The sequence below is a fragment of the Heterocephalus glaber genome, unplaced genomic scaffold (genome assembly GCF_053883595.1).
Source record: "Heterocephalus glaber isolate CG9 unplaced genomic scaffold, H.glaber_assembly_v1.0 deba00001608, whole genome shotgun sequence".
NCBI classification, from domain to species: Eukaryota; Metazoa; Chordata; class Mammalia; order Rodentia; family Bathyergidae; genus Heterocephalus; species Heterocephalus glaber.
Genome location: NW_028258379.1, coordinates 33,463,790 through 33,491,497, shown reverse-complemented (window position 1 = coordinate 33,491,497; position 27,708 = coordinate 33,463,790). Strand labels below are relative to the sequence as shown.

Below are 27,708 nucleotides of genomic sequence, written 5' to 3'. Positions count from 1 at the left end.
TGACCTTCCTCTCTGATGGCCTGGGCAGTGGTTGAGACCGTGCTGGGACTGGGAGCCCTGATCCTCCCCCCCGCCTGCCCTGGGCAGTGGCTTCCGGCTTTGGCTCTGGAAGGCCTTGGGGAAGGCCTCCGCGAATGCAGGGGAGGCCGCGAGTGTTTGCCTTCTGGGGGGAACAGCATCCTCTGCAACATCCAGAGCCAGGATTTGTCTCTGAGCCCATGGATTCTCAGGCCCTGTTGCTATCTGTCGCCTCCCACTGCTTGTCACGTGCATTTGTCCTGTAAGGGAAGAACGGAGACCGAGCATCAGAGCACCTTCGCCACTTCCCAGGGTGATCACAGCGAGTCGTTGATGCTTCGTGCCTTACCAAAGGCAGAGGTAACCCACACTTCCACTGGGCTGGGACAGGGCCACGTGGGGAGCCTAGGGTTGGGGGTGACCCCCGATCTGCTCTTTCACTGTGCCCTACTTTGCGCCTGGCATCCACTGTGTCCCTGGGGAGAGAGAGAGAGAAAGATGCTAGGTGGTGACATGGACTCTAAGGGGTGTGCGGAGAGCAGAGTCACCAGAACTCCTGTTTGGCCCTTCCTCCTCCTCCTCCTCCTCCTCCTCCTCCTCCTCCCCTTCCTCCTCCTCCTTCTTCTCCCCCCCCCTCCCCTTCCTCCTCCTCCTCCTCCTTCTCCTCCTCCTCTAGCAGTTGTGCTCTTGGCCTCCACAACCAAGGCTAGGGACATCACGGGCCTGGCCAGAGGCTCAGCGGGGATTCCCTGTAGCCCGGGTCGGCAGCTTCCCTCACACAACACACTGGGTGGCAAGAAGGGGTGCAGGCCACACCCCAGCCAGAGCCCTGACCCTACTGCAGAAAGCAGGGACTATGGAGGACACCCCGGGTTGGGGCAGAGCGGGGAGCCTTTCCCCTTTGCTCAGGTTCAGCACTCCTTTGCTGGGCTCAGGCCCCAAACTGCAGAGACAGAAAAGCACATGTCCCAGGCACCGGGCACTCAGCCTGATCTGGGTGTCAAGGCCAAGGTTCCTCACTTTGTCATTGTTGACTTCAGGGTAAACACAGGTGGTCCTCACAGGCCTCTGCTCAGCTGCTCCGTGCCACCCACCCTGACCCCCATGTACCCTCCTCCCTGAAATCTGTGTCCTTGGGATTCCCTGTTTGCTACCCAACTCCCCACAGGGACAGGGATCCCCAAGGGCAGGGACGTGGGTCCTGCTCACTGCTATGTGCTATGCTGGGCACCAGGAGGGGAGGACCACTGTGGGGCACAGGCAGTGCTATTTTCTCAGTGCTCATTCTCTCTCCACAGCCCCTCATTCTTCCAGTCTCACCTGGGGCTGCTCCCAGCTCTCTGCTCCTAATGCTACCGACAGCAGAGGTTTGAACACCTCCCCATGCAGGAGAAAACCTGCAGCGGTTCTGATGCAGCCTCTGGTGCACTGGGTCCATCTCGTTAGGATGGTGGTGCACTCCAAGTGTCTGTGTGTCATCAGCAACCCCAACACCCCCTCCCCACCATATACACCCAAACCAAGAAGTGTCTGTGCACAGTCTTCATGGAGCACACTTCAGGAATGCACATCGTAATAAGCTGTGGTTTATTAGGCATCATGAACGGATAGATGGATGGATGAATGGATGAGTGGATGGGTAGATGAGTGGACAGATAGGTGGATGCATGTATGGATGGATAGATAAGTGGATAGATTGATGGACGGGTTGATGGGTAGATGGGTGGATACATGGATGGTTAGGTAGATACAAAAATGAATGGATGGATGGATGGATAGATGGATGCACAGATGGATGAATGGGTAGATGCATACATAAATAGATGGATGGATGATTAGGTAGATGCATAGATGAATAGAGGGATAGATGGATGGGCAGATGCAGAGATGAATGGATGGAGGGATGGATAGATGGATGGATGTGAGTTCCATGACTCTTTATTAAAGGACAGAGACCTATGTGCCTCAGTGAAAATATGGCTCTCATTCCCTTGAAACCCCCCCTGGTGTGGCCAGGCATCTCTATGGCCTACTCATTCATTCATTGAACTCGTTCTGTACATACTGAGCACTTAGTAAGGACCAGTCATTGTGAGAAGTAGAAAGTGCATAGAAACAATGGGCCCTGCATCAGTAGAGTGTATGTTACAGTGAGGGAGATAATAATCCGAGTCAGCAAATATTTAACCACAAACCATCAGTGCTGTGACAAGGATCATGGTGAGAGAACGACTTGGACGTTCAGTGGAGTGGGCTTGGGGGACTGTGGCCCAGCTGCCATTCACCCAGATCCATATGCGATCCCAAGGGAGCCCACTCAACCACAGGGCCATGAGAGATGAACATTTTAAATGTAAGCCTGGATTGTAGGCTCCTTTGTTACACTGAAATGAATGAGCAGAAAAGAAATGAACCCCGGAATACGAGCAACTCCTGCATGTGGATGGGTGTCGGGTGGGAGCCCAAGAACTTCAGGAGGCAGAAGTGAAGGTTTGGAGGGTGGTGAAGACAGTTAGTCGAGACCGGAGGAGAGGAGACTCGATCTGCAAGCAGCAGTGCGAGTAGTGAGACGGTCGTGTGCGTCAGCATGAGGCATGGACATGGTGCCCACGAGCTGTGGGTCTGGTAGAGGTCCCCAGGCGGATGCTCACAGCGCTGCTTCTTAGCTGAGTATGACAAACATCCTGACTATAGAGAGGTGAGCTCTAAGAAGTAACTGTTCAGTTTTAAAATAGAATTTAGAAATTATACAAAGAGCTTAGGATGATCCTTCCAAATGGCAATGTGTTCTCAAAATAAAAATCAGCCTCATGGTGAAGATCAAATCCAGGAAGAGGCCAATAAAACGCGATATGGCAGGGAAGAATGGAGCTGCAGGTGCAGCTACAGACCCTTAAAGGTCTTAGAGGACTCTAAAGCTGTTCCATGTAGACTTCCCTGCTAGACAAGACTTTTAAAAAATTGTAAGGAGTGATTATTTTCTTGGTAACTTTTGGTGGACAACAGGGCCTTTAAGAATCTTAACCATGTTGTCCCACGGTATCTCCAGGGCAGCCCACAGTAGAGAAGGGTATATCTTAGAAAGAAATGTGGGCTTATCATTTGATAATAGGAAACCCCCACAAAACTTAAAGACAATGTATCAGCTTGGATGGAAGGGACAAAGATGGTTCAAAATGACAAAAGGACCTTGGACTGGAATGTAGTAGAAGCAGGAGACACTGTTTGAGCTACTTGACTGTATACATGGGCCATGTCTTATGAGAGAGAATGAATGACCCAGTGTCACAAAGAGGCACCTTCCAGGCAGGCCTGAGCTTTCTTCAAGGAACTGTTGGTGTTAACCCAGCTGACTTTCAGAACTGCCCTGGACCAGAGTTGCCCCTGCTCTGCTCCTTCCTTGCACCCCTGCTGCCCTCCCTGTGCCCCATCTTGAATGGGATGTGACTTTGCTCATCCTTTGTGCATCTCACCATTGTAGATGGAGTAGGAAAATGGGAGACAGCATTGTCTTTCTAATGTTCAGGCCTTTAGATGGGGAGGAACTGTGCTTGGGGAGCTGGATCCAGAGGAGCCTCATCCACACCTGAACCTGATTTATGTGATGAGGTCCTGGGCCTTGAGCCTGCAGTGGAAGCCATGGTGGGAAGTAAGTTAGGGTGCCCAGGAAAGGGGTCCCCACATTTCCCATGAGAAAGGGATGCACCACGTTTTGGCTGGAGGCTGAGGGATGTTAGCTCGTCTTGAAAGATGGTCTCCATTCATGACTTTTTGTCCTGGGTGCGTGTACAACTTTCTGTTCAAAAGCAGAGCCTGGCTTCCCGACTCCTCGAATCCAGCTTGTGGCTTGAGGATGGTACCCAATGCTAGGTCACAGGAGGCCTTAGGCTGCTGCCTGGGTCTCCTGGAAAGCTTGCTCCTAGTACACTGCCTTGGGGAATCCCGCTGTTGCGCTGAGATAGCCCCAGGCCCCCAGAAAGGCCACCAAGGGACTGGAGCATTCAGGAGCCCAGATGGGGACTTCCTGTCCTTTTCCACATAGGGCCGCGCGTGACAATCTACTGTTCTAAGCCACTGCATTTCATGGTGGTTTGATGTAGCAACAGACGACTGGAGTGTCTGGTTTGGTGTCACATGGAATCACATTTCCTAGGTGCGTTGCCTTTGCAGTTCTTGGTAGTTTGGGCCAAGAGGAGGTCCTAGGGGCAATCTGAAGATGGGAGGAAGGAGGAAGCCAGGGTACTTTCTTCTGTCTCTGTTTTGGGTGACATTTCTTTCTCTCCTTTTCTTTCTTTCTTGCTTGCTTGCTTTCTTTCCTTGTCTTTGTTTTTTGTTTTTTGTTTTTTTTGGTACTGGGGATCCAACTTGGGTCCTTGTGCTTGCAAGGCAGGTGGTGGAACCACTGAGCTAAATCCCCGGCCTTTTTTTGGTTTTTTGAGGCAGGGTCTTGCTGTGTAGTTCAGGCTGGCCTTGAACTCAGGACAAGCTTCCAGTCTCGGCCTCCCAAGTGCTGGGGTGACAGGCGTGCACCACCACGCCTGGCCTGGTGGCATCTCTTTTAAAGGCTACATCTGGTCCTTGGCTCTGCCTCTCCTAAGCTGCTGTAGTATAATTGGAAACTTGAAACTCAGTGCAACAGGGCTGAGGGGTGGGGCTTAGGTGGAGATGTTGAGGTCACAGGTCACGAGAGATCCCGGCTCATGACTGGATGAAGGCTGGTTATAGAAGGGCTAAAGGCTGCAAGTTCAGTCTTCTGCCTTGGGATGACACAGCACACAGGTCCTCATCAGATACGGGGACCTCCAAGCTTCCAGAACTGTAAGAAAGAAATCTCTGTTCTTTGTAAATTACCCAGCCTCGGGCCTTCTGTTATAGCAGCATGGACCGAATCCTGCCTCTCTGGCCCCAGCCCCCAGGGGAAGCCTTTGTTATATCCTAGCTCCTGCTAGACTTCCAGGTTTTGGTTTCTGGTAAATGTCTGTTATCTGTCCAGGCCCAGGTGTGGCAGTGGCCCCCTGTCATTGCTGCACTGATTGTCCTTTTAGGTTTCTCAACATTTCCATCAACTATATAACCAGTTTCTGGTATTTAACTTCTATTAGAAATGCCCGCCGTGCTCTGTTTTCCTACCTGGACCTTAAATGATCCAGCACATGAGAGGATAACATGGTACAGTCTAGCAGGCAAGGGAAGGCTTCTCCGAAGAAGGGATGCTTGAGCTGGTATTGGATTAGAGAGTAGGATTTCTGTCTAGATGAGATATGAATGGTCCAAGGGAAAGGGATATGGACATATTCAAAGCGCTAGGGAAAAATGGACAATGTGGCCATGTCACAAAGCAACTGAGATGGGGAATTCATGAGACAAGGCTGGAGGACTTTGTAGGGCTAAATCAGGGGCCCTTGGGTTTTCAGGCTTATTAGAATGACCTGGAGATTAAAAAAAATAATAACTGGGACCAGACAACTGATGCCCAGAGCTCATCCCAGGTTCTGAACTGAACTGGAATCTCTTGAGGTGGGGCCAATATGATGATCATATGCAGTCAGGGTTGAGAACATGGGGTGGGACCCCAAAAGGCCCTTGCAAGCCATGGCCTTCATTCTGATCAACTGGAAGATCCAGAAGGTGGTGGATGCTGGCTCTCTGGTTGTAGAGTGGGGAAGTCATTGGCATGGTCAGGAATGAAGGTAGGAAAACCTGCAGGGCTATGGTAGTGGCTCGTGGAGAACAGATGTTGGTGATGGGGATGGATAACCTAGATGGTTGGGTACTTGTTGTCGAGATCTTTTAGAATGACCGTGCTCAGTCCTTACACTCTGCCATCTTGCTTCAGATTTTCCTATCCCTGTGGGTTCTCTCCAACTGTGCACTGTGCCCTTGTATCCTTCTGCCCCATAGCTTCCTGTCTACAACCCTTCCCCGGACTCACTACTCTTCCTTCTGGGTAAGGGGTTCAGCCCTGCCACCTCCCTCACTTCAGGGAACGATTTTGGCACAATCTAGGACTCCAAACTCCTTAGCCCTGAATTCTAAATTTTAATTGTATTTGGCAGCTTTACTCAGAAGTGTGAAGTATGTGGAATTAGAACTTTGGCCAGAGACCTTCAGAGTTTGGAGATGGCCTCTTCCAAACCCTGACCTTCATAATCAGAGAAGAAACATGGAGAGTTTAGAGGCCAGCCCCAGCTTAAGACCTCTGCTTCCAGAAACTTCCTTCACACTTACTGTCCTAGTGATTCACGGACCCTGAATTTGTACACATTCTGCCTAACTTTATCACAAGCTCTGGAGACCTCATCCCACACTGGGCCATAATTATCACAATATTGTCCCAAGGATAATCTTTTATACATTTAAAGGAATGCATTTTCATTTTCCCCGCTCTTTGAATCCAGTTTCCACGGAGCCACTTGCTCCAGGGGAGCCAGAGGGCTTAGTGCCTCGAGACAGGAGAGGCTTTACAAGTCCTGGGTTTGCAAGCTTGAGGAGAGAGCATGGGCAGGATTCCTTCATCTCCCTCCTTAGCACATCAAGGGTGAAGCCCAGAGGCTCAGAGAGCTCCCCTGTGGACGATGTAAGAGGGCCTCTCTGAGGATGGAGTCAGAGAGCAGGAGGTCTGGAAGGAAGCGATGAAAGTAGCTGGCCATGGGGGTCTGGAGAATTGCGGGAGAGAAAAAGAAGGGGTGTGAGTTGGAAAGCTGCAGAGTCATGAAACTGCTGTTTGATTTTCCTTACTGGGCCCGGGGCTGGAAGACAGGGAGAATGAGGCACCCAAAGCTGTCCTAAAGGAACATATTGTTTGTTGACTGCTCCTTTGAGGCACCAGGAGGTTCAGCATAGTGGGGATCCTCATTACAGATTTCTCCTGAGTGGTGCAGAGGCAGAATGGACTCAGGCCAGTGGGCTGGGTGCTGACAGCAGCCACAGGCAGTCCAGGAGCAATGGTGCCCCTTGAACAAGCCCCAAGATGAGATCGTGAGTCACCCTGGTCACCAGGAACTTTAGTGCTAGAGGTGACACTAGAGACCTATGAATGCCAGGGCCTTTCCTCTCCCAACACCTTGGGGATGTATTTGCCCCTCTCCCCTCTTACCAGACACTTTAGGGGACAGACAGGTGGCAGAGGCAGGAGGAAGGGACCTAAGTAGGCCTAGGAAACTCTCTGAAGGCTCAGGTCTGGGAATACTTAAATAGGATCTAAATAATATTTTGGGGAACTGGGGATGTAGCTCATTGGTAGAGGATTTGTCTAGCACCTATGAGTCCTTGGGTTCTATCCCTAGCACTGCAAAAACAAAACTAAGAATATTATCACCTCCTAACCAGTTGGTGGGAGGTCAGGGAAAGACTAGGTGTGTTCCAGATTGAATAAGTAAATGCACCTTTTTCTGTCCATCTTGATTGCATTAAATGTGGGACTTGCTATGGTTAGAGTATACCCTCCAAATTTTCATGTGTTGGAAACTTAACCCCAGACTCAGTTGTTTATGGTGTTTGCAGGTGGGACCTTTAGGACATAATTAGGAGCAGATGAGGCCACAAGGTGTGGCCCCCATGATCACATTAGTGGCCTTAGACAAAGAGGGAGGGAGGATCAGAGCTAGCAGCTTGCTGTGTCTCACCATGTGGTGCCCTCTGCCATGTTATAATACAGCAAGAAGGGCCTTGCCAGATGTAGCCTTTGGACTTCCTGACCTCCAGAACCATAAGTGAAACAAATTTCTATTCTTTATCAATTATCCAGGCTGTGATATTTTGTTATAGTGACAGAGAATGGACTAACACCCTGATTTGATAATGATCATGCATTAAGCACCTATTTTGTTCTGGATTCTGTGCTAGCACTTGATAGCTCACTGCAGTGCCTGACTACTAAGTAGACTCACTGAGCTAACTGTCATTGTTACTAATATTGTCACTCTGATGTTTTATTCCACCTGGCAACTCTGTACAGTAGATATTGTCATCCAGTCTTACTGAGCAGGAAAACATGATCCAAGGGACTTGTTCAAGGTCAAACATTTTAATCACTGGCAACATGACAGCTAAAAATACTTATTTACCTTATTTTTTCCATTTCAAGGATACACCATTATTTATGTACCACTAAACAAGAACAACAGATAGCTATTAAACTGCAAGATAGTGTTTCCTTTGTATTTAGAATTTTTGTTGTAAACTTACTGAAAGAACTCCTTGAAGCCAGGCATGGTGACACACACCTGTCTTCCCAGCACTCTGGGAGGCTGAACAGGGAGGATGAGAGGTTTGAGTCCAGCCTGGGCAATTCAGTGAGACCCTGTTTCAAAACAGAAAAAGTAAAGAAAAGGGTTGGGGATGTAGCTCAGTGTGAAGGCAAAAAACAAACACTTTTGATTTTATTTAGTCTTGGACTTTGATCACATGTTATTCTTTTGCATACATGGAAAAGAAACTGTAAATGGAATGAATTGGTTAACAATTCCTAAAATTTCTTCATATTCAGGACTTTGATTCTTTTAAATCACTTTTCAGCGCAGAGTCATAGATATCCTCGGTGCAATCAAGTGTGTTGGTGGATGAAACACAAAAATGTTTATTTTAGAATAATTTCAGACGCAGAGACTTTACCAGAACAGCACAAAGTTTTCCTGTGTACCTTTCAGCCACGCCCCCAAATGTTCACATTTTATCACATTAATTTACCATGATCTCGCTGTGTGTATAGGTGTGCACTGTGTGTCTGTTGTTTTACGCACATTCTCTTTTCTGAGTAAGTTGCAGACAGCTATACTCCATCGCCCCACTCAGCATGTATTTTCCCCAAAAAAGGACATTTCCCCTGTGTATCCATAGAACCATGATAAAACCAGGAAATTAACATTACTATAAAACTATTATATATCCTACACCCCTTGTTCAAATCTCACCATTTTATCATTATATTGTCCTTTCAAGTAAAAGAACAAAGCCTTCTTCTGGTCTGGAATTCAATCCAGCATCATCATTCTGCTCGGCAGCCCTGGCTTCCTTGGACCCTGCTGGTCTGGAGCAGCACCTCAGACTTTCCTGGCTTCCACGATCCTGATGTTTTTGAGGGTGCAGACCTGTCATTTTGTACAATGTTCTTCTGTTCACATTTGTCTCCTATATCTTCTTAATTAGACTCAAGCAGTGCATGTTTTGGCCCAGTTACCATGGCCTGATTATGCAGTCTTCTCAGGAGACACACGAGGTCAATTTGTCCCATCGGTGGCACTAACTTTGATACCGTCAGGTCTGCCAGGTTTTGTTGCTGTGCAGTAACTATTCTTTATCGTTAACGATCGTTGTATAGACAGACACTTGGAGACTATGTAAATACCCTCTTTCTCGTCAAACTCTCACCCTGTTCTGATTTGGACCTTAAATGGCCCCTAAAGCCTCATGTGTTGAAGCCTTTGTCCCCGCTAGTGGCACTTTTGAGAGACAGTGGAAACCAGGAAGCAGCACAGCTGGAGGCAGGTTGCTGGGGCCTTGCCCTTGGAGGGTGGACTGCCCTGGCCTCCTCTCTTTCTCTCTGCTTCCCTGCCAGCATGAGCTGAGCCTCTCTGGTCAGCCACGCATTCGCCACCATGATGTTCTGCTTCTCCACAGAGCCAGATGCAATGGAGCTTTGTGACCACGACCCGACCTCTGAAACCATGAGCCAAAATAAATCCTCCTTTAAGTGCATTTTCTCAAGCACATTGTTACATCGACAGAAGGCTGACTGGCACACATGCCCTAGTTTTATCTTCCGTTTGATAAGTCTCACCTGAATCATTATAACAGTGATGGTTTCCACATGGCAAGGGGCAGCGTGACTCTCTTAGTGCTGCTATAAAAACTAAGACAAACTCAGGGACCTAAAATAACACAAACGTATTCCCTTTTGGTTCTGGAGGTCAGAAGGTTTATACCTAAATGTCCCCTAAGAGCCTCATGTGCTCATAGGCAGGGCTTTTGGGAGTTGATTGGATTACAGGGCTGACTTACTCTTAGGAGGTAGGGCCTGATTGGAAGAGGTGGTCACTGGGGGGATGGCCTGGAAGGGTTCATCTCTTTTCCTCCCTCCTCCTTTGATCTCTGTCTGCTTCCTGGCCACGATGACATGAGCACCTATTCCTCTGCCGTGCCGCCCTGCCTTGGAGCCAACCAGCTATGGACTGAACCTCTCCAAACTGTGAGCCAAAATAAGCCTTTCCTCCTTTAACATATGGGTGTTGGGTATAGTGTCTCAGTGAGGAAGCAAGTGACTATAGAGACACTGCTCCTTAGCTGGTGACCTCATCACTCTGCCCTCTGATTCTGTCACTGGATAACCTTCTCTCTCATCCTGCTGCCTCCCTCTTATGAAGACTCTAGTGGTGACATGGGGCCCACCTGAACAACCCAGGACCACCACCCATCACAAGAACCCTGACTTAGCCACATCTGCACACTCCCTTTTGGCACTGAAGATAATGTACTCACAGGTTGTAGACATCTGTGACTATCATGGGGATTTCCTGCCTCACATGCACAGTGATTTCTTAGAAGAGGGCTCCACTTCTGCCTAAGGTTCACCTCCTCTGCAAGCTTTAATGTGCACTTGTGGAAATGACTAGTGCCACCGGCCACAGTGATTGGAACACAGATTTCACAGACGATCAAATGTGACAAGTGTCCGGCATGAGTATCAAGGACATGGAAGGTGGCCTTCCACTGATGACTCGAATGTCTTGGTTGCTCAACCTCCAGCAGCGTGTCTGAGTCCCTCCTGGGAGGGAGCAGTTGTATGCATGTTAGGTGTGCATGCATGAGACACAGCTCCTGCCTTCAGGGGTCTGTCTTTCCATGAGAGAGACAAGGAAGTGACATAGAGAAGGGGAGAGAAGTATGAAGATAAACATTGAATTTCCTCTCTGTGCTGGGGTGAGGCATCACTCAGCTGGGGGCATCTCCACCTGTGCAGCCAAGCAGGCAGAAGAGTCGGTATAGCTCAGCAAGGTGAAAGAGTGAAGCCCAAAAGTGGCCTGCAGAGCCCAAGCTTCCCCACTGGACAAAAGGGTCACATTGCTTGGTGGCACTGATATGGGGTGGATTCTTAGGAATGTAACCTCTGTGGTTCCTTCTGACCCTGAGACTCTCCTGTGATTCTGCCTCCTGATGCAGAAACAGTTCATATCAGTGACTAGTAAATGACAGCAGGAATCCTCCTTGGATGCATATCAAGCATTCTTCTGCCACAGCCATCTCTGCCACTCCAGGACAGGTCCTCACCTGTGTGCTTGTTTTGCATATTTGTCTATGCATGTGTGTTTATTTGGAATGCTCAAGTTAACAGTGTCAGACCTGAGGATCAATGGAACAGGCCAGAAAATGCAGAAACAACTCCAGACACACTCAGTCACCTATCTTTGACAAAGAAGCCAAACACCTTCACTGGAAGAAAAATAGCCTCTTTAATAGATGGTGCTGGAAAAACTGGCTTTGCATATGCCAAAGATTGAAACTAGAGCCTTTCATGTCTTTCATCATGCACTAACCTAAAATCGAAATGAATCAAAGCTCTGAATATTAAAACAGAAACACCAAATCTGCTAGAAGAGAGAATAGGTAGAACGCTTGAGGACATAGGAGTAGGGAGACTCCATGAACAAAACCCAGACCTCATGGGAAATACTACAAAGGATCAACAACTGGGATCTCATCTTATTAAAAAGCTTTTGCACAGCAAGAGAAACCACCAACAGAATGAAGAGACAACTCACAGCGTGGGAAAACATTTTTACCACCTATTCATAAGAAAAAGGACTATTATCCAGAATATATAAAGAACTAAAAAAAATCAGACCCCTCCAAATTTAAAGACCCCATCCAAAAATGGTCATCTGAAATGAACAGACATTTCTCAGATGAAAAAGTAGAAACAGCAAATAAACATATGAAAAAATGTTCAACATCACTGGTCATTTGAGAGATGCAAATGAAAACAACGCTGAGATTCCACCTCACTCCAGAAAGAATGGCTGCTATCATGAAATCCACCAATAACAAATGCTGGCGGGGCTGTGGGGAAAGAGGAACCCTGCTCCACTGCTGGTGGGAGTGTACACTGGTGCAACCACTGTGGAAATCAGTGTGGAGATTTTTCAAAAAACTAAAGCTAGAGGTTCCATTTGACCCAGCTATTCCTCTTCTTGGTATCTTCTTGAAAGAATTAAAAGCATCATACCACAGCAAGATATACACACCCATGTTTATAGCGGCTGCACAATTTGTAATAGCTAAATCTTGGAATCAGCACACATGCCCATCAGCTGATGAATGGATAAAGAAGATGTGGGGTTTTTTTAATACAATGGAGTACTACTCTGCCATAAAGAAGCATGAGCTTCAGACATTTATAGCTAAATGGATGGACCTTGAGACCATACTCCTAAGTGAAATAAATCAGACACACGTGTTTAAATACTGCATTGTTTCTCTAGTGTGAGAAGTCAAAAGTGGAAATAAGGACTAAGATATATAATAGATATTGGGAAATGAGAAGAAAATGTTCCAATGAGAAGAGGAATAAGGGAGGAGGGAGGGAGAAAGGAAGGAAGGGACAAGAAAAAAAAGAAAATAGAAGGCAAAAGCAGAAACAAAGCTTTTGTACATAGCAAGGGGAAGGGCTTAAGGAGAGGGGGAATGGGAAAAAAGAGGCGAGAGGTACCGTGTACAGGTGCAGATTCCCTATGATCAGTGTTAGCCTTATGTATGCTACAATGTACCAGTAAATGTTTTGCTACAGAAAAAAGAAAGAAAAAAAGCTGACAGTGTCTCCCCAAGTGATGCTTTGTGGCTGACGTGGTGTCTGTCGGGGGCAGGCTGCATTCCCCTCACTGGGCCCTCAGTCTGGTAAGCAGTTTTTTCTTCTCAGCCTCAGGAGCCAGGGGTACTGGTTCAAATCCTGCCTGTCTTGTATTCCACCTGGGCCTTCGCTTCCTCCACTCTAGGGAGTCGGCCCAGCACCATAGCTCACAGTGGGACTGATGGGTCCGTCTTGCAGGTTCCCCACGGAGGGAATGACAGCGTTTCCTCTCCCTGCGCCCTTGGCTGCCCGTGCCCCCCACCCGCCTCACTACCTTCTTCCTGCCGTGAGCAGAGACCATTTCCAATATCCGGTCTGGGATGAGCTTTTTCCAGGCTGGGACTTACTGCCCTGTTTCCTGGCAGGTTCTTCGGAACCTGACTCTTGGGCTTATTGAGCTTGCACTGCCCTGCCTCCCAGAACTTCTCCCCCCGCCCACAAAGCAGAACCAACAGGCAGATCCTGGGGCGCAGTGGAGCCCGAGTGTCTCTTTTATCAAAACAACCAGTCAGAAAACCCAAGTGATGGAGATGCAGGTAGCCTAGCATCCTAGGCCTCAGCAGCCTCAACAGCTTCCACCCACTCCTCACGGGGCAGCCTTGGGCTCCGAGTGCCTGCCTCCTGGCCAGGAATGGCCCTGTCTTCTCCGTCCGTGTCCCTCTGCCAGCTGCTGCCAGTGGGGGTCCGGGAAGGTCTGCTGTCCAGGTGACCTCCTGGGACCCCCAGTGGGCTGGAGAATGGACTCAGCTGAGCCCAGCTGGGGTCAGGGCAGGAATTCCTCAGAGCTTAACCAACTCCCACCCTCGGCGGCAAGGAGCATCCTGAGATGTGGACCTGACACATCAAACACAGAGCATTAGAATTGCTACGCGAAAGTCTGCTCTTCCAGGTCAGGGCTCGGATCCACCCCTGAGCCTGCTAAGGGGTCACCTCCCTGCCTGGCTCTTGCTGGGCTCCTTGGGGTGAAGCCAGCTCCCTCGCCAACTCTGGGCCTTTTGTGACCCACCTCTGTGCCCTGAGGAGCCCCTCACCACCTGCCTGGGAACACCCAGTTCCCCAGGGCTGAGCCACCCCTGTCTGCAAAATAGTGCCCAGCAGCCTCCTCGCAGTTCCCAAATCTGGGTGATTTGATCAACCCCAATTTTGTACACAGAGATGCCTGAAAACTGATTTAGCAGAGCAATCCCTCCGCCCCTGCAGGGTTGAAGCTTGGCTCACACCTGGGTTAGGCAGCAAGCAGAGCCATCGCAGCTCAGAAGGCTACACCTGGGCTGGTTCTGGGGGGTGTCCCCGAGGGCAGCAGGAAGGGCTGGCTCACCCGAGACTCAGCTGTGTTCCTCAGCTTTCTGTCGGGGACTTTGTGGCAGGAGCACGTGGTGAAAGCTGCTCACCTCATAGTGGCAGAAAGCAGAGGGGAGAGAGGAGGGAGGAGACTGGGGTCCTGATGTTCCCTCAGAGCTCGGGGCGCGATGACCGCGCTGCCTTCCACTGGACCTCGCCCCTGAAGCCTCACCATCTCCCACCAGTGCCTCGGGCACGGGGGATATTTAAGATTGAAGCCGAAACGCGAGGTACATCCCTCCCGGAGCAAGGACAGTGCTCGGAACGCAGGCACGGCTTTGAGTTTGAAAGGATAGAGTAGCCTGCTTTGAAAACTTCTTAAGAGATCGGCCCCTCCGGGGACTCCCTCACACCCGGGGCACCTGGGGTGTATGGGTCGCCAGAGTTGCACCCTGCGACCTCTTCTGGTCACCTCTCGCCTCCTGCCCAGAGTCCTGCAATGCGCCCCAAACAGCAGGCGTGGGGCAAGCGGCAGTGTCCACGCGGCTCGGACTCTCTCCCCATCGATCTCGGGGTCCCGCCCTCGCGGAGCCCTCTCTCCGCCTGCAGGCCCGGCTCATTAGCATTCGGCCAGGGCCGCCCGGACCTGCTGCGGGACTGCGGGCCAGGACTGCGGCCGCCCTCCCAGGCGATCTAAATGTTGGTAGATTGAAATCCTCAACAACTCTTGTCTGCTAGCAAGAGGTGTGAATCACCTCTGAGAAACCTATTATGGTCCTGTAATAACATCCTGAGTCCCGAGCCCCGAATCAAATCAACCCACACGCAGCCTTGCCGCTCTCCTCTGATTCCTTTGTCAACCGAGCAAGCTCAGGCGCGCCCCCTGCAGGCCGAGCGGGTTGCCGAGCAAGGCTGGTGATTTGAATGCTACAAATGGGTATTTTTTTTTTTTTTCTTTATCTTCAAATACTTCCTTCCGGGCCAGGCGTGGTGTGTCACGCCTGTAGTCCCAGCAAAACCAAAGTCCAAACCCCCCCAAAACAAAAAATTAACCAACCAACCAAACAAACAAACAAAACCCCAAACAACGACAACAACAACCAACTTCCCTTGGCCACTCTCACTCCCTTAAATTCCTTATTCTTCCAGTTCCTCTCAGCAACCCCCCTGGCTTTCTAATCACTTGCTGTTATTATAAAGTCTAGCATGCTCCAGTGTACAATTCCACTTTCATGTATGGAGTTCACTTGCTCTCTGAGACCCAATATAGTTGGCATAGGGCAAGGTACAGCCTTCCCCAGAAAACGGCCCGGGGTAAATCCGGGTGTCCTGGCATTCTGCAGCGAGCATGGGTCTCTGGTTGAAAAGCCCAGTCCAGAAATGCATGGGTGTGCTACTTTGTGGAATCAACTCCACCTCTCTGATCCACAACCTGGCCCTCTGTCAAAGCGGGGACGTTTTGTTTGCTGTGGGGAGGGTTGCTGTAGTCCTCTTCCAGGCTGCACCTCTTACCACCCTGGGGTCTCCACAAATCCTGTGGCTTCCTGGAGCCTCAGATTCGCCTTCTGGTAAGGAGGGACAGGAGCTTTCCTGTCTCCTGCTGTTGTGAGCACCCTGAGCAGTGCTGAGGGTCCAGTGGGAACCATGGCAATGCCACCTCTTTCTGTCACAAAGACTGGACCTCTGCCCACAAGGGTTTCAGGGAGCCCCTAATAAATAGCCAGCCACTGGGGATGCACAGACAAAGGCCCTGGCCCCAGGCTGGCTAGGGAGGGAACTGAGAAGATCAAGGAGCACTATCTCTTAGTAATGGAAAACGGCAATTCAGTTACCCCTGGTCTGCCCTGAGGCCACCCTTGAATAAGTCCTTCTGAGCCTCATGGGGCCAATCTAATCCCTGTGCACATCAGCGAGTCAGCCTGAGCCTAACCACGCTGTCCCCGAGTTCTGCATTTCCCTGTGGAGTTGAGCCCATGCCAGACCTTTAAAAACGACCTTTTCCAGGATACCTTTTAGCAAATGGTTATTGATTCCTTAAAGTCCAGGGAGACAGTGGTGGAAAGATGATATTCAGACTGTGGAATTCAACCCTTCTGCATATTCCCGGCTCAGTGCCAGGGCTGGGGACACAGGAAGGTACGGCCAGCATCAGAGTGTCTCTGCCTCAGAGCTCTGACGTCTGGAGAGAAAGGAATGTCTACATCTGCCTTTGCTGGCTGAGTTTACCGCAGGGCACACTTTAACTTGTGTCCCCATTAGACACGCACTGGAAGTGGGGACCCCACCACCGCACTGTGTGCACCAGGGTGGTAATGAAACTGCTTCCCCTTTGTGCCAAGTGAGTGTGTAATTTCCAGCTCCATGGAGGAAGGAAGAAGGAAGACCGGATGTGAAGTGTGAGGCATCCGACTCCATTCAGAGAGTGCATGTTGCAGGCTGCCGGGCAAGAGAATGAGACTCCTTCCCCAGGGCCCTGCCATTCGCCATTCGTTTCTTTGCAAACACCGATTAGGACCCAGTCAAGAGAAAAACACAGTAAATCTCACTCTAGGCCAAATGGGAGGGTTGCCATCAAGACATAAAAACACACTCCAGTGCAGCTTTTCGAGGTGAGCTATTCCTGGCATCAGTGGAATGAAAAAGCCTCCTGGGAGGTGACTGAGGCTAAGGGTGAAAAAGGCCCCAACGGAAATTGAATCAAGGACAAATCTCACAACGCAGGTTTTGCTTCAGCAGCACAATTCCTCCACCTCTGAACATCAGATTGGGAAATGATTTGGGGAGGTACCATGTGCCCTGTGCGGGGGGACAGTGCAACATTGCTCATGTGATATAAATTCTTGGTGTAGGGAAAGGGACACGTGAGACACAGTTCCCACCAGGGCTGTACAAGTGGTCCCACCGAGCATGTGTGGTTACCATAGATGCCTTTACCTCGGTGGCCTTTCCCTGCTGTCAAGACAGTCTCTCAAGGACTTTCACCATGTGACCATCTCCTCTGTCCCCACGAAGTCACTTCTGCATCTTAGTCCATCAAGTTAGAAACCAACTATGGCATCTTTCTGCAGCTCAGCTGACTTTTCTGCCCTGGCTCACACCAGCCTCTGAATGATGGCCTGGAGTGCTGTGTCTACGTGCAAGGCCTCATCCTCAGCTGATCCCATCCACCTTCAATCACCGCCATTCTCCTGATCCTGCAGTGACCAGGGTGGCATGAATTGGGCATTGCTGAAGTTTCTTCATCTCTGACACACTGCAGCAGCCCACACAGAGGGGCTCCCTTGCTTGAGTTTCTTTCTTTTCCGGGCTTCACAGTTTCCTGACTTCTCTTCCCTCACTCTTGGCTCCTTTCTCCTGCTCTGCATGGCTGCTTCCCTGTGTGGTTCTGGGGTGAGGGTCCCCTGTGCTCAGTCCTGGGTCCCTTCTCTGCCTGACACCGCAGGGGAGTCCATTCTGTCCCGTCCCATGATGCTACATCTTCTGCATGCCAAGAGACCTCACTCCATTTCCTGTCCTTCAGTCTCCTTGAACTTTAGACACAGCACTCAAAGGCAGCAATGACAGCTGCACGGGGGATCTGATGGCACCTCACCTCTAAGTCCCAAACAGAGCCCTCAATGTCGCTGCCACCCCCAGCCAGCTCCTCCTCCATCCTTTCCTGTGCAGCCAAGAGTCATTCTTGGTTCCTCCCCCATGCACCTCTCTGTTGAATCCACCTTCAAAGTGTCTTCCAGGGAGCCGCCCCCTGGGCCCTCCTCCAGCTCCCAGCTCTGAGTCCCTGCTCTTCGCCCCTGGATGCTGATGCACTCCCCCACCCTTCTGCCCGTTTCCACTCTTGGTTCCTCTGTCATCAAATCTGCACTCAGCACCCACAGTGACCTTTAAAAAATATAAGTCCAAAATTATATATATATAAATCTGTCAGCAGGGTGTGGTGGCACACACCTGTAATCCCAACAGTCTTGGGGGCTGAGGCAGGAGGATGGCAAGTTCTTGCCCAATTTGAGATCCAGTTTAAAAATATATAAAAAAGGGCGGGGGATGTAGCTCAGTGCAAAGGCCCTACCGATCCCCAGTATTGCCAAAAAGAAATCAGAGCCTGCCGACTCCTTCTCCTCATTTATGACTCACATGGTTTATATTTAGATGCCCCCGAAGAGCCCCATTCTCTCATAGATGGGGCTTTTGGAAGGTGGCTGGATCATGGGGTCCTATAGCCCAGTGTGCTGCTAGGAGGTGGGGCCTGGCTGGAAGACAAAACCCACAAGGTGTTATAAATGACGCATGTGAAACCACTCGCTGGAGACAGGCTGTTGTGAGGAAAAGAAAAGTTTATTCCAGTGAGCAGAGACTAAAATCAGGGACTAAAATCAGGGAGAGATTCTGGCTGCTAGCTGCAAAAAGCCGAGTTTGTTACATCCGTGTGTGGAGGGGCTGACATTGGGAGTGAGACAGCAGCAGCTAGCTGGGAGAGGTTTCATCTGTCAGTGGCTGGGCTAACACCAGGAGAGAGATATCAGCAGCTGACTGGGAAAGGAATTAGGCTTATGTAGGTATTGAAGGGGCTAAGGAATCTGGGGTGAAATGTTTACGATCGAGTCCAAGGACAGTCAGCACAGGTGTGTAGACAATCACTGGAGTTTTCCTGCCCTGGGGAGATGTCTTCAGTTTTCTGAGAAATAGCCTGTCGTTTGCTGAAAGTGGCCTGTTTGCTTTTGTCCTCTTTGTGAAGGACTCACAGGTCAGCCATGACACAAGGGGCGTGGCCTGGGAGGCTGCATTGCCCAACCTGGCTCCTCCCTTCTTGCTCTGCTTCCTGAGAGCCATGAGGTGAGCAGATTTCCTCCACCCAGGTGCTTGCTCCAAGCCCCCGGCTATGCATGGACTAAAGCTCTTGTGAGCCACAATGAACTTCTCCTCCTGTAAGTTGTGGGTATCGGGTATTTTGTCAAAGAAAGGGCCTAAGACCATGGCCTTCCCGTGGCTTCCCACCCCTCCTGAGTATGCTTCGAGCCCCTTTCCCTGGTGGACAAGCCCAGCCTTGTCTCTGGGGTGTAGTCACCCCCCCCCCCCCCCCCCCGTCTTTCTGGGTGCCCCAGGCCAGCTTCCGCTCTTCCTCCCACCTGCACAGCTCTCTCCCCTTCCCCTGGCCTCTGTCCTGTCTCCCTCTGGCCTGGAACACCCTCAGGGCTCCTCCTTCCCCTCAGGGTGCTCCCACATCGCTGCATTTTGACTTTCTGCCTTTCTGTATAACCATCACCACCCTCTGCTATCTTCCTTTTCCCTCTTTGTCTGCCCACCTGTCTCTCTCCAGCAGCATAGCTGCCAGGTGAACACCTGCTTGCCAGTTGGTCACAGTTAAATCTCAGCCTCTTGGATGGTGCCTGCTCGGCCTGCAGTGGACACTCTGAGGCTCCTGTCAGGTGGGTGTTGAGCGGAGTGCTGAGAACAGCGAAGCGGGTGGGTTGTGGGGTTCAAGTGCAGCTCTGACCCGGGCCAGGGGACAGAGAGGAAGCCTGGGGCCAGTTTTTCTAGTCTGCTATGTGGAGGGGGCTGGCAAAGCTCCCAGGTGTCCCCAAGCTGAGGCCAGTATCGGAAGAGCCCTGTGTCCCAGGGACAGTGGCCTGCCTTAGTGTCCACACTGGGGGAGCCGTCCGTGGGGCAGCGGCCATAGCAACGCGGCCTCAATGGGCACACGTGGCGCGTGGATTTCAGGTCACAGCATCTGGGTCCTCAGTTAGAAGACAGAGGCGCCTTCTCCTGCCTGTTCACCCCCCAGCTGGCTGCAGATCCACGAGAGAGATCAGCCCAGCCCGGGAGTCCAGAGGGGCTGTCCGGCCACCTCGGAGTTGGAGCTGACCGTGGTGAGTGAAGGTGCCGGCTGGAACCTCTCCGTGACTGCCAAAGGACAGATCCCGGCGGAGCGAAGGGATCGCTGCATGTCTAGGAAGCACTTAATCCACACTGCTGATCGTGCTCCAGAAAGGCTGTGTCCGTCAGCGTCTCTGGGGCAGAATGTGAGACCACTCAGGGCTCCGTCCTCTCCAACTCTGGGTGTTATTCTACCAGGTATCTACCAGTTTGATATGTGAAGAATAGCACATTGTTTTGGTTTGGTATGTTTTTATAGTTATCAGTTGTTGGTGAGGACTGGCTTCTTATTTATTTATTTATGTATGTATCTTTTTTGAGACTCGCTGTGCAGTTAGTTCAGCCTGGCCTTGAACTCGCAGCCGTCCTCCTGGCTCAGCCTTCTGAGTGCTGGGATTACAGGCGTGCGCCACTGTACTGGGCGATTCTTATCCTTTAAAAACCCAAAATCAGAGGAAGAATTCCTGCCTCTTGTGTCCTTGTTTCTCTTTTGGGGACATGAGAAGCCCAGAAGCCTGAAAGTACTGGCCCGTGGTCTTGACAGCTAGCAAAGCAGCCCCTTCATTTCTGCGGCAGTTACCGGCCGATGATCTCCCTAATGCGCTCCTTCGGTGCTGCCCCGCTCACCCCGGCTGGAGCTCTGCCTAATGATATTTTTATAGCCGGGTGCTGTGCGGCCTCATTAGGCCCCAGTGAAGGCCACGTGTTGTTCTGTGCGCTGAGGACGGTGGGGACTCCGCTCGTCAGCCAGGCGAGTGCGTGGCGGGGCGGCTGTGCCCGAGCAGAGGACTGTGTGTCAGAAGGCGACCAGGAGCTCCCCGGTGCCCTTGCAGCTGAAGGAACCGAAGCCCAGAGAATGACAGTCCCTGGCTGGGGGACCCACACGCGGCCAGGGGTGGTGCGCTGTGCCAGGAGTGTGTAGACCCCGCGGGGTTTCGAGGCTCATAGTACAAAGATAGGAAGAATGTATAATATTCGTATTTTTAAAATATCCATTGATGTTGAAATTCTATTCCGGATGTGTTGGGTTAAACGAACATAATATTAAAATGAATCTTGTTTTTTCTTTTTTTTAGGCACTAGAAAAATGTAAGGATGCGTGCAGGTTTTACTGTATTTCAGCTGGATGGTGCTGGGCTAAGTCCTCATAAGGAGTCTTCGGCTGTGGGAGGCTTGTGCGTGTGTGCGTGTACATATGAGCATGTGTTCGTGTGTGTGTATGTTTATGTGTGAGATGAAGTTGTGAATGTGTCTGTGAGTGCACGTACATAGATAGGTATATGCGTATGTGTGCCTGACGTGTGTGTGGGGTGTGTTCCTGAGCGTATGCGTGATGTGTGCATATGTGAAGGTGTATGGTGTGGGTGTGTATGGGCAGACAGCCCTGCTGGGCTACATGGACCAGATTCGGAGAGGTCTGATCCCGTCCTGGGGCGCCGCGGTGCCTGCCGTGTGCCAGGCCTGCTGCACGGGGTCTCCCCACTTCTGCAGGAAGCTCTGTCCCGCCTCACAGGCTCAGAGGGGCTGAGTGAGTCCAGAAGGTCGCACACGCAGAGGCGAAGGGAACAGGATGTGGTGGGGTCCACGCCACTGTCCCTGCAGGCCAGGCCACCCAGCTGAGATCTCAGCAGCTGCACCTCCCTGTGCTCACAGGCAGCCAGGACGGGGCATTGAGAGGGGTGATGGTAAAAGCGACTCTCTTGGTTGTGGTGGCCTTGGTGCTGGGCCACGGCACATGCAGCCAGAGCTCACGCTTGGCCACACAGCTCAAGAAATGAAGAAACGACAAAGTTATGCTTGGCTTTTTTTTTCAACATGTGCAAATAAAAACTTGTATTTTGTTGTTGTTTCAGTGCTGGGAATGAACCAAGGGCTTTGCACATGCAAGGTATGTGTTCTGCCTCTGAGCTACACCCCAGCCCACTATTTATCTGTTAGAGGAGAAACCCTGTTGTCCACGGCTAGGATGTTGGCCCTCTTTATCAGGCCTGTGACCTATGTCATGGTGTCCCTGCCTGGCCATGCTGGGGGGAGTAGGTGAAGCTGTGACTTTGTAAAATGCAGAGCCCCCCCACCCCAGCAGGGCATGACGAGTCACTGTCTGATGCCTGCTTTCTGCACATGCTCTCTCGCTATGTTTTGTTCTGTGCCGATCCTCATGGCAGAGTCTAAAAGCTGCATGTGTGCTTATTGTCACCCTGTAAGCTAGCCACCATTGCAGGCTGACTTCCTTGTCTCAGTAGCCTGAGGGCCTGGTCCATTTGGGCTGCTGTAGCAAAACACTGTAGAGTGGGTAACTCAAAAGGAGAAACAGATTGCTCATAATTACAGAGGTCACAAAGTTCAAGATCAAGGTGCTGACCAATGTGGGAGAGCGTTCCAGCTGCTACCCTGTTGCTGCAGCCTCGGCGGGGGAAGCCCACCTGGCATCTCTGAAAGGCCACTGAGTCCATTCAGAGGGTGGAGCCCCACCTCCTAGTACCACCACACCGAGTGTTAGATTCCAGTGTGGGAATCTGGGGACACCACCATTCAGACCATGGCACCTAGTGAAAGGAGAAGTTTGTCCTTCATCCTCAAGACGCCCCCGCTGGCATCTGGTCACCGGCCCTCTCCACCAGTGCTGCCTTCCAGGCCCAGGTCCTTTCCCCTGTAGCTCTGCCCACTGCTCCCATGGCAGGGAGGTTTTGTGGTCCACGGTTCAGAGCTTCCTCCTGCATTTCAGGACTTGCTCAGACGAAACACAAGGGGTCTGGAAAGCACAGCCTTGCTGAGTGCCAGGAGGGAAGAAAATGGTCTTTGAGGACAGGACTCCTGCTTGGCCATACCAGCTGCAGCCATGGCAGGGACACCGTGAGCTGCTGCATGGATGTGACCTTCTCTGCCTGGGGTGTTGAGTGGTGACCACGTTCACTCACAGATTTGGGCCAAAAGAGGAGAACAGCTACCTGGCACTGGACACTAGGTTCGGGTGGGCCCCTGAGCCCTCAACTTCAAGTTCCCAGAGAGGTTGGTTGTCCGGGATGCACAGGAGCTGCTGCTCATGAGGCTGGGGTTCCTGGGAAAGCCACCGTGTCATCTTTGCTGCTAAACCCCAAGGTGTGGTCAAGGCTGGCACATAGTTAAGGGAAGAACTGAAGTCAGAATGTGCATGACAAACTAATCAGGTACAAACATTTCCCCCATTCATTAAATCTGCTCTCATCACTTGCTGTCCAAGTCTGTAACAACGATGATTTGGTTTCCCCTAGGCCCACTGAACTGGAATCTATGGTGTCAGGTGTAGCTGCAACTTCGTGTTTCACCGTCACCTGGAGGCTTGGACCAAGGGGAGCCTGTACCTCTGGGATTCACCGTGCCCACTGCTCCTGCTAGGAGGACAAAGGCAGAAAGGCCCGGGAACAACAAACAGGAGCTCAGATGGCCGGGGCTTTGCCTTTTCCGCTACCTTGATCCTGGCTTGGTGTCCACAAGTTCTCACTCTCCAAGACCGGGAGGATGCCAGGAACGGCCCTCAGTCCCGAGAACTCTGCCTGGGGTGCTGTGCCGTTGAAGGAGGCATTCTCGAACTCAGTAGATTCTATCCTGCTGGAACAGCGGTCAGCAAACTGTGATCCAAAGACTAAGCTCAGCCTGTCACTGGCTCTGTAAATTTTATCTGTCTCAGTACATGTTTGCAGTGCGTGATGATACTCATCGTGGACTGTTGGCGTATGTGTATAACACAGCTGAATTCTTTCTCAATCCTCTTTTCCTTTCTTCCTTCCCTCCTCCATTTCTCGATCCCCTTCCCATTCACAAAATATTTATCTCCCCATTTCCTATCATCTGTCTCTTATTTTGCTCTTTAATTTATTTATACTCTGAGTTTCTCACAGAAGAGAAACCATAGGTTATTTAAGCTTGTGTTTCTGGTTTATTTCACTTAACATTATTGTCTCAAGGTGCATCCATTTTCCTGCAAATGACTCACGTTTATCTTTTTAGCACATTTTCTTTATCCATTCATCTGTTGACGGACATATAGGCTGTTTCCAAGATTTGTCTATTATGAATTGTGCTGCTATAAACATGGGTATGCATGGATCACTGTAATATGATAACTTTAGCTCTTTCAGGAAGATACCTAGAAGGGAATAGGTGGGTTGAATGGAATTTCTAGTTTAAGGTTTCTTTGTTTTGTTTTGTTTTGTTTTTTGTACCAGGGGTAGAACTCAGGTCTTTGAGCTTGTGCAGTAGGTGGCGAAACCACTGAGCTAAATCCCCAGCCAAAAAGTATTTAATTTTTTTTTTTTGGTTCCGGGGATTGAACTCAGGTCCTTATGCTTTTGAGGCAAGAGGCGGAAACACTGAGCTAAATCCCTGGCCCTAGTTTAAGCTTTTTGAAGAATCTCCATACTGATTACCATAGTGGTTGCACTAATTTACATTCCCACCAACAAGGTAAAAGTGTTCCTTTTCCCCTGCAGCCATGCCAGTATTTGTTATTATTTGATTTTTTGGTGATGGAATCTCAGTATTAATTTGCATTTTTCTCATGGCCAGAGATATTGAACATTTTTTCATGTATTTATTGGCCTTTTGTACTTCTAAAAAGTGTATTTGTTTCAGTTGCCCATTTTTTATTGGGTCTTTTATTTTGGGGGGGTTAATTTTTTTTGGAGTTCTTCATATATTCTAGATATTAGTCCTCTATGTCTGAGAGTAGTTGGAAAAACATTTTTCCTCTTCTATCTCTTTGCTCTGTTGGTTGTTTACTTTGCTAGAAGCTTTTAAATTTGATATGATCCCATTTGTTGATTCTTTTCTAACATAAACAGCTAAAAACTTTTTTTGGGGGGGCTACCAGGATCGAACTTGGGACCTTGCACTTGTGAGGCAGGTGTCGGAACCACTGAGCTAAATCCCTGGCCCTAAGAACTTTTTATTATCACTCATGATTCTGTGAATGGAACAGGTGGCCCTTCTGCTGCTCTCCTTGGGGGTCTGCCATGCAATTATAGTCAGGGATGTGACAGCTTGATGTCCAGGATGGCTTCCTGACCACTGTGGCACTTTCTCCGGGTGACTGGAAGGCTGGCTTCAGCTGGTGAGCATGGAGGGTTGGGATTTTCCACCTTGGGTCTCTCCCTTTCCATATCGTCTCTCCAGCAGCGTGGCTGATCTTAAACAGCAGCTTGGGGCAACACAAACCTTCCTAGAGCAAAGGCCAGAGCTGGCACTGTACCACTTCAGCCTCCTTCTAAACCAACCAGTCACAGGCCCAGCATGCACTCCAGGGCAGGGGATGGATGTTGGCGTGGACAATGGGGGCTGTGGCCCAGGGGAGGGCACCCCGGAACTGGCGATGATGAGGATAGGGCTGCTGTATGGGTGGCTTAAAGGAAACCAATTTACACCTCACAGTTCCAGAGACAGAAGTTCAAGACCAAGGTGTCTGCGGGCATGGTTCCTGCCCAGGGCTCAGAACAGCCCATTCCAACTCCTCCCCTTGGTTCATAGATGGTCGTCTTGTCCCGGGGTCTTCTTGTGTCATCCCCTGCCCCGTGCACCTCTGCCCAGATTTCCCTCTTTTTTTTTTTTTTTTCCTCGTATCAGGGATCGAACTCGGGACCTTGCGCTTGTGAGGCAGGCGGCAGAACCACTGAGCTAAATCCCCAGCCCCAGATTTCCCTCTTTTTACAAAGACGCTCACTATCCATTTGTCCATTCCTGAGGTTATTTCTCATGCAGGTGGGGCTGTCACCTGTGTTTGTGGTGTCCCCAACCCAAGAATGGTTCGTATACTTAAAATTGTGGCAAAATATGCATAACATAAAATTTACCATCTCAGCCCTGTGTCAGGGTACTGTTTATCAGCGTTAGGTAGACTCATATGCAGTCATGAAACTAATCTTCAGAGCTTTTTATTTTGAAAAACGGAAACACTATGTTCATTAAACAACCCTTCATTCCCCTTCCCCCAGCCCTGGGCAAACAAACACCCTTCTACTTTCTGGCTATGAATTTGACTACTCCAAGTCGCTCACGGAAGTGGAATCATGTAGGATTTGTCCTGCTGTTACTGGCTTGTCACTTAGCTCGATGTCCCCAAGACTCACTCATGTTGTAGTCTATGTCATGATTTCATTTCTTTTCATGGTGAATAATATTCCATTGCATGTGTATAGACATTTTCTTTATTCATCCATCTGGTGATCAGCACTGGGTGGGTTCCACCTCTTAGCTCTTGGGAATAACGCTGCGCTGAACACGAATGTAGAAATATCTCCCTGAGATCTCTTGCAATTCTTTTAGGCATACAGCCGTAATACCATTGTGGTGTATAGTCGTGGTTTGGTCCACAATGGACCACATATGTGACAGTGGTCTCATAAGATTTTAATGAAGCTGAAAAATCGCTATTGCCTAGTATTTTTGCTTTTCTGTTGCCTAATTTCCGTGTTTACATAAGCTAAAACGCGCAGACGCTTGCCATTGGATTACAAGTGCCGCGTGTTGAACTAGGAGGAGCAGCAGCCGCACCGCAGAGCCCAGTGGGGAGGAGACCGCGCCACCTAGGGGTGGGAAAGTGCACAGCGACGAAGTCCCCCAGCAAGGCGTTCTCAGAAGGGGTAGCTGTCATTCAGGGACACATGGGTGTGTGCTGGGAAGTGGAATCATTAGATCCTATGGCTGTTCTAGTTTCAATTTTAAGGTAAGTGCCAAACTGTTTTGTACAGCAGTGGTATCATCGCACATTCGCACAACAGTACACAAGAGCTTCTATTTCTCCACGTCCTGGTCAACACAGGTTATTATTACTATTGTTATTTTTGTGCTGCTGGGATTTGAACCCAGGGTCTTCACATAGAGATACATCCCCAGCCCTTTTTCAGTTTTCTATTTTGAGACAAGGCTTTGCTAAGTCGCTAACTTGCCCGGGTTGGGCTTGAATTTGAGATCCCACTGCCTCAGCCTCCCAGAGTGCTGGGATTACAGGCCTGTGCCCTTGTACCTGGCTTTTTTTAAAAAAACTTTTTTGTTTTTGACAGTAGCCATCCTGATAGGTGTGAGTTGATATTTCGCTGTGGCTTTGATTTGTGCTTACTTAATTATTAGAGAGGTTGAGTATCTGTAAAATTTAGTATGTGATTGTCAAGTGTGGTGGCACACACCTGTAATCTCATACTCAGGAGGCTGAGGCAGGAGGATTGCTGTGAGCTTCAGGCCAGCCTGGGCTACATAGTGAGTTCAAGGCCAGCCTGAACCACAGAGTGTGAGACCCTGTCTCAAAAAAATTAGTATATGATTGTGATGCATCATAATTATATTCATTTGAGAGAAATTGCTACATATATATTGCATCTTTATCATTTGTACTTCCCCCTTTTATGTGTTCATTTGCCATTTATCTTTCTTTTTGGAAAGTTATTGTTTAAAGTCCTTTGCCCATTTAAAAATTGAATTATTTGATGTTTTGTTTTTGTTGACATTTGGCTTTTTTGTTGTGGTGGTGATGCTGGGGGAGAGGTTTTTGCATTGTTAAGTGAGTCAATATTTCATGACTTGTGATAATTATACTACTTTATTTGAAGGTCCACAAATAAAGTTTTATTGGGACACAGCCCCGCTTGTTTGTTTACATTTTACCTGTGCACTCTAAGGCCAGAGTTGAGTAGCTGCAACAGAGCCTGGAGATTTTGTAAAGCCTGAAG

At 49.8% G+C, this 27,708-nt stretch overlaps 1 long non-coding RNA gene across 3 annotated transcripts; it reads left to right on the top strand.

The window, feature by feature from the left end:
- Positions 1-388: 388 nt before the first annotated feature.
- On the top strand, positions 389-27,708 carry LOC101723044 (uncharacterized). Of its 3 annotated transcripts, none has more exons than XR_002389499.2 (6): positions 389-18,759; positions 18,873-18,970; positions 19,455-19,563; positions 19,856-21,899; positions 22,737-23,178; positions 23,263-27,708. It is a non-coding gene; the product is annotated as an uncharacterized LOC101723044 (long non-coding RNA). The 3 variants fall into 3 exon arrangements; XR_002389495.2 differs by having other exon boundaries at positions 18,873-19,062; XR_015445122.1 differs by having other exon boundaries at positions 389-18,970.